The sequence below is a fragment of the Siniperca chuatsi genome, linkage group LG12 (assembly GCF_020085105.1).
Source record: "Siniperca chuatsi isolate FFG_IHB_CAS linkage group LG12, ASM2008510v1, whole genome shotgun sequence".
Lineage (NCBI taxonomy): Eukaryota > Metazoa > Chordata > Actinopteri > Centrarchiformes > Sinipercidae > Siniperca > Siniperca chuatsi.
Window position 1 is genome coordinate 19843218 of NC_058053.1, and position 7642 is coordinate 19850859.

The window sequence follows — 7642 nt, forward strand, 5'->3', positions numbered from 1 at the left end:
TTTTCCTTTTCCGAATTCAGGGTCTCATATGCTGTACAGATAGTAAAGTCCTGTAAGGGAAATTTGTGATTCATGATATCGGCCAAAAAAATAAATTGACTGGACTTGACTTCATCAGATATATAAATGAAACCATCTAAAAAGTGGAAAGATGTCACAAGCCAAAAATCACTTGTTTAAATTTAACAATGTATTGTATTTTATAAGATTATCATATGTATTTTTATGTACAACCTTTCAACATTTCAACAATGTTCAACATTTCCCTGTGAAATGTAGTGGAGTAGAAGTATAAAGCAGCATAAAATTGAAAAGTGCAAGTACCAACTGTACTTAGAAATGTAAATGTATTTAGCTCTCCACCACTGTTCACCCCTAAAATGTATTTTGTGTTATTCCCTCTATTATTTTGACTAATTGTCCCCTGTTTAGTACATTCTTAGGGATGCTATATGAAAACATACCAGGAGATCCACTGATATTTAACACATATAACAGTAACTATGGAAAACATATTAATAATCCAAGGTGTCCTAAATTAGTGGTGACATAGTGAAGTAATCGGTGCCATATCAATGAGCATCCTTGTTGAAATTGTCCAATTATAACACAATTGCAGTGATAAAATGGGGAATGAAAATGTCATAAAAGTACAAGTTCACTCTTTACTGAGTACCACATCCACACTAGCAGTCCCTACAGAATCATTACAGGCCTGGTTATTTCCCCTCAGGGTAACTTTAGTCTAAGCCAGTTACAGAACTGACAAGCTTTTCAGATTACACTTAAAACCAAACTGTTGCACCAGCCAGTTTCCAGCAGTGATGGTGGACAGCTGATCCCCCCACCCCCACCCCCACCCACACCCACACAGTAACTATAACTGCAGGTAAACAGGGAGACTCCCACACAGCCCCTGCAACAGAAATAGCCCACCATTAGTACTTCGTACAGTACATGCATTGGTGGAAATGTGAGCTTTGGTAAACACTTCTCGTCAGACTGAAACTGCAGCAACATGTTTTTCACTGTGTGGACCATCAACAAAAAGAATTCCAGCTGTCTAGTGTTAAATCAAAACATGTCTGACTGAAGTTTTAAATAGATCCACATTAAGACTAGAAGTACCAAGGCAGCATGCCAAGGCAGTATGCAATAATGTAACACTGACAGGCATCATTCTGCTGCATTTTAAATACTTTTACTTTTGATACTGTAAGTGCATTTTACTGATAATACTATACTTTTACTTAAGTAAAAATTTTAATGGACTTTTACTGGTAATGGAGTATTTTTACACTGAGGAATTTCTACTTTTACTTAAGTAAAGAATTTAAGTACATGTAAGTACTGTACAGTTCTGAGGTACTTATACTTTACTTGAGTATTTCAATTTGATGCTACTTTATACTTTAACTCCACTACATCTACAAGCCAGTAAGGATTTACTGGCATGTACAGGCCAGAACTTCTATCAAACATGTGAAATTTGGGGCATATTGGACAATGTACACTCAAGTTACAACAACTTCCTGTTTCATTGCAGTATTAAGGGGTAGGCTCAAAGGAATTATATAAAGAAGGGAGGGAAGGGTAGGCTGACAGAGAAAGGCGGAGGTGATTGATACTCCATGCCCATAAAGAGATTTCTATGGGCACAGTTTGTTCTAGATACTATGCATTAATGTTCAAAAATTGTTGCTGGGCGAGAATGGGGAATGCAAAACCTGCTGGGTGAGTTTCTCTGTCTCTGTCCCATTCTACTTCCATCTCCTCTTGGTATTTCTTTGGTCTCTTTTTCTTTTTTCTACCTCTCCTGGTAACTCTGTGTCCTAAAGCTAGCGGTGGAAGAATCATATAATTTACTGTAGAATTTCCACGCTATTCACTATGTAGGCAGAATTGCCCTGTCAGTGACATATTATTATATATTATATCATTGGATTAATACAACTAATTCATTAACATGTAAGCTGCATTTTGATGTTGTAACTAGTCGAGGTGGAGCTCATTTGGACTTTTTTATTACAGTGTTTAATCTAAAATGATGATGAATATCTTGAAATGATCTTATTTTATATGCTTCAATTTTTAACATCTTAGTTGTACTTAAATACATGTAGTTATGTTATTTCCCACTGTCCCCACATCCACCACAAATCTGGCTTGAAAGCAAAGCTACACGAACACAAATGGACTAATCTTATCCCCTCTCTGAAGATAAACTGATCCCAGATCCAGTTAGGTGAAAAAAAAGCAGGTCAGCAGAGCAAATGTGCACCGCTGCTGAGCAGACAGCAGATAGGAACAGGAGCTGGTTTTGCTTTCTCAACAGGGCTGTCAATCAAGGCACCACCTCACTGACTTCCTCTATTCTCCTGTGAAAGGCCTTTCCACTTGTCAGAGGACGCACTGTGCCTGAATGTAACAATGAAACCTGGATCGGTTCGGAAGGGTTTCTCGATTGTGTGTCATGTCAGAAGCTGAGCATCCACCGATTACGGCGGGTGTCATCATCATCCCACAAGGCTTCAAAGAGAGAGAGGAGGAAGTGGAGGAGGGGAGGGATGGAGGGAAGGGGTGCTACACTATAGGAACAGGCAGCTTGAGTGAGAACTCTAGTCAGTGGAAACCTCTTAGAGTGATCACATCTGTCCGGGTCAAATTGATCACTATGAGTCGATGATTATTATAACCAATTTTTTTTCTTTTTCTTTATTTCTCATGCAGATCACCATCTAATTGACATTTTTTATATTTATTACATGAATATAAAGAAATGACTGCTGACTGAACTGACTGCTTTGCTGTTTACTGAATGTTGACTGTTTCAAAATACAGTACAGCTATTTCAAATGCTTTGAAAAGACCCAAAAGACCCAAAATGAACACTGTAAGCGGACTACTTGATTACTATAAGCAAATTATTTAAACAGCATTTGTATAGGAAGGATTCTGTCCCAAGCTAGAAGCGGTTGATCACTGTAACTGTGATCACCATGAGCAGTTTCCACTGTACATGTCATCACAACTGAATATTACTGTATGTGTGAGGCAGCAGAGTCTGAGTTCAGCAGGGAAGCTGGAGGCGAAGCAGCACCAGCACTTAGAACAACAACAGCAGCGACAACTCACATCACAAACAGAGGGGCGGAGTGGGACAGGCCTGCTGTATTACTTTATAAGGTAGTACATGAGGTACTGCTGTGGATTGCTGTGTGTGTGTGTGTGTGTGTGTGTGTGTGTGTGTGTGTGTGTGTGTGTGTATGTTTGAAAGAGAGAAAGCTTAAGTGCTCCCTCTGCAAGTTTTTGAAAATGAAATTCATAAAAAAGATCATATTAAAGCAGTGAAGTAATGCCGGTCATAGATTTAATGAGATTTTTTAATCTGATCAAACTGCCATTTAAAAACACATTTCTTTTATACTGAGCCACACGAACCACTTAATATTATGATTTGATGCTGGTAATCTTCACTAAAATAAATTATTCTTCTGCTGAGCAGCACTCAGTGTTGTACGGAGCACTCTAAAGGTCACGGCGAAAATTGTTTTGAGGATTACTTTTGCCTTCCCTCCCAATAAATTTTGCATTCTCTCGCAATACTTTGCATTCTCTCGCAATACTTTGCATTCTCTCGCAATACTTTTGTGTTATGTTACCTCGCAATACTTTTCTTTTTCCACCCCAGTAGGCTACGGAGCCCCCTACAGGTCACGGCAAGAATGTTTTTGAGGACTACTTTTGCATTCCCTCGCAATATGTTTTGCGTTACCTCGCTATTTTTTGCGCTCCCTCTCAATATATTGTTCAGAATATTGCGAGGTAATGCAAAACATATTGCGAGGGAATGCAAAAGTAGTCCTCAAAAAAATTCTCACAGTGACCTGTAGGGGGCTCCATAATGTGGCACATCAACATGACTATAGTGACACTGAAATGGTACAAGTCCCTCTCTACAGACCCTGGACTTTCCCTTTAAACAACCAACATAATGCGATTAATTTAAAAAAAAAAAAAAAAAAGGGATACAAGTTATTGGTTCATCTCACGGGTAGTTTTTTTCTGGGAGTTTGGGAGATTTTAACAACCTGGTGAGGAGTTTAGATTTTCCAATTGAAAAATTGGTGGGTATTGAATTGGCCGATTTCAATATAGTTAAATTTAGACAACTTTAAATGTGACGTTCCCAGTATTTCAAGTCTGTCTTAAAACAAAAGTCAGGTGCCCATATGAACTTTGAAACACGTTTCGCTTTCTGTAATCATTCCTCCTGTTCATACTGGCCATATTTCAATGTAAGTGATGGGGAACAAAATCCACTAAATGGAATACAGCCACCATCAGCTGTATTATTTGCACCTCTTAATTTCATACTGTGACATGACAACATGTCCTCTGTGAAAAAGGCCTGTTAAGTCACACTGACTTGTTACTTAAAGGGGACCTCCACCGATTTTACACATCAAAGTGTCTTCAGGTCTTGGGGAGTACTACTGCATATGTGAAAAAGTTGTATAAAGCCTTTTGTGGCTCCAGAGGGATCAGCGTGAAATCTGATAAATTGCCTCAAGTGATGTCACTTGAGTCAGCGTAGGTTGGGGCTGAAGACTACAAGTTTGAAAATGAAAAAAATCTGGGGGTGAGGAGTTAGAAAGAAGTAAGGTTACCAGGCCTCTGCAGCCCGCTCCTCTTCTCTGCTTGAGGATAGCGGCTCGAGGCTACATTAGCCACTACTAGCATAACACACCCAAACCCCGACCACATTGTCAGCAGTCAAGTTGCATTGTGGGTAGGTGTCAAGGAAGAAGAATGCATGGCATAAAACAGACAATATCTCTGGTTAGAAAAATGTCCATTGTGAGTCCGACAATGTTATAGGAGTGTGAAGCTAAATCGGTGGAATAATAATTTTAAGTAAGCTTAACTTTTAGTATATGAACATACAGTACCTTGAAAATGATATTTACGTTTACTTGCTTTTTTCAAGGTAATTGGATTTCTCGATATTTTAAGTAGATCTAGATCATCTTTACTTTTAAGAGAGACTTTAAATCCTGACAGAAAAGGCTTTGAAACAGCGTGTAGACTTTCATGTTGGGAAATAAAAATGTACAGAAAATATAGGCCTAATGGTACAGTAAAAATAAATAATAAAATAATAAAACATGACAAATCCAAATAATAAAAAAAAAGAAAGGTGTCCAGACTTTCTAAAAGGAGTCAGGTCAAAATGCTCTGTTTGGAGGGGTGTGTCCGAGGTACTTGAAATCACGACAACGTTGGCCTATTTCTAAAATATTGGTTATGGTCCAGTTTAAAAACCATGTAAGACATTTAAGCGTGTCCAGTATTACTGCTCCAGCAACGTCACCTGTTGCATTTATAATGACACGAGACACATTTAAATGTTTAGTTAGTCTTTCTTTATAGATCTTTGTTTCAAAAACACGAGGTTGGAGTCAGAAATGAAGCTGAAATTTAGCCTATATATACTTAGTATTTTAATAAAAAAGAATGTAGTGATTGAAGCCTTTTTTCATAATTAGACTGGCTGCACTTGAACGTGTCCGTGCGCTCTTGAGTCCGGGTTTGTGTGTGTCTGTGTGAGTAATAGCGCTTCCCCGGCGGATGGCTCCCTGCAGCCTATAACCCATTAAGTGTATTCAGGAGGCGGAGGCGATGGGGAGGCGGAAGCCAGCGGCACGCACGCTCCATTAGCGGACCCACTGCCGCGCCGCTCTCCCGGTAATTTGCGTAACGAGATCGGAGCGGGCCCGGTTAGCGCGACCTCCCCGAGCCTCTCTCACCACCGTCTTCCCACCGCCTTTCCGGCCTTGTTTCCGATGCAGCCCGCAGCGGCTCAGGAGAACAGACGGACGGAGAAAGACGGAGAATGTGCGTGTGGTAGTCTAGGCCTGCTTTATCTCCTGCGGCTTCACCTCTCTCTCTCTCTCTCTCTCTCTCTCTCTCTCTCTCCCTCTCTCTATAGCTCCGTTTTCCGCTGATACCCAAGCGCCATCATGTGGACGAGGATGGTACTCAGTGATGTCATAAAGTAAACCCTCCTCGGAGTATCGATGTTCAGTCAATTTTAGACAGTGGTGAAAGTAACTAAGTGCATTTATTCAAATACTGTACTTAAGTACACATTTGAGGTACACTTTACTTGCGTATTTCCATTTTATGCTGCTTATCATCATCTTATACTTATGCTAAATACTATACTTTTTACTCCACTACATTTATTTGATAACTTTAGTTAGGCCTACTAGCTACTTTCCAGATTCAGACTAATAGTGCAAAATATAATACAAATATATTGCTCCCCAGGGGGAAATTCACAAGCTACCCAGCATTATATAAAGTAATACATTTATAAAATATATATAAATGCATTAAAATTAGCCCCACATTTACCAGCTGTAATATTAAAGTGCAATAGTGCATCAGTCATTATAATAATATAATAATACAATAATGTAATAAACATTATTCTGAAATGGGCCATTCTGCATAATTAGTACTTTTACTTTTGGCACTTTAAATTTATTTTGATGCAAATACTTTTGTACTTTTACTTAAGTAAAATGTTGAATGCAAGATTTTTACTCGTAACAGAGTATTTCTGCACTGTGGTATTGCTGCTTTTACTACTTTTACTTAAGTAAGAGATCTGAGTACTTCTTCCACCACTGGTTTTAGAAAATATAAATCAAATAGTTTCTTCTCTTTTGAGTATACTACAATGAAAAAATGAACGGTTGGAAATGGTGAAAAGAACAGAAGACAAGAGGATAAAAAGAGGAGGCAGATTTTGAAGGAGCAGGAGTCAGTAGAGTTTCTCCTTCTAAGGCTAAAACAAATGTTCCCCAAGTAAATAGTGAATTTTGTTTAGACCTGAAAGTGTGTCAAATTCTTGGTATTTATGTTTTTTTTTGGTAAACCAAAACTTGAGTCCTGTGTCTTCATTCAGGCTGCAATGTAGCAGAACGTGTTCCTTTGTCTGCACCTGCTGTTGGCAGAACAGACTGTCTGTTTTCTCTGGGTTGCTCCTCGTTTGACTGTGTCTCGATAACAGGTTGTGGTCACGCAGTCTGTATTATAATGTCAATCTGTCTTTCTCAGTTTTAGGTTGCTCACGGTAACCAGATGCCAGATCATCTACTGCAAGTCTGTCCGTCCTGGAAGAGGGATCCACCCTCAAGGTTTCTTGCTGTTTTCCCCCCCGCTAAAAGTTTTACTTGTCTAAATCGAGGGTGTAAGGATAGAGGGTGTCGTATGCTGTACAGATTATCCATAAACTGGTCGGTCAAGATTGTGTAGGAGCTGCTCAGTGCTATTTGGCACTGGTGAGGTTGTGTACTGTTAGAGGAGCTGAGCCTCAGCAGCAGCTGGCTGAGGGAACTTCCATCATCTCCATTTTAAATTGGAAATTTAGCCCAGCATCCATTGTTGTTTCTGTTGAACATGTTCTTACATGCATGGGAAGGGTTTAAACTGGGTGTTTTTTCAGTTTCTCATAGTCTGGCTTTGTCAAGGACCCTATACTACTAACACAGAGTTCACTACTATGTAATAACACTGGTTTAATTGTGGAATTGTGTATTTGTAGCCAGTTTGGTAAAGGTATAGACTATTT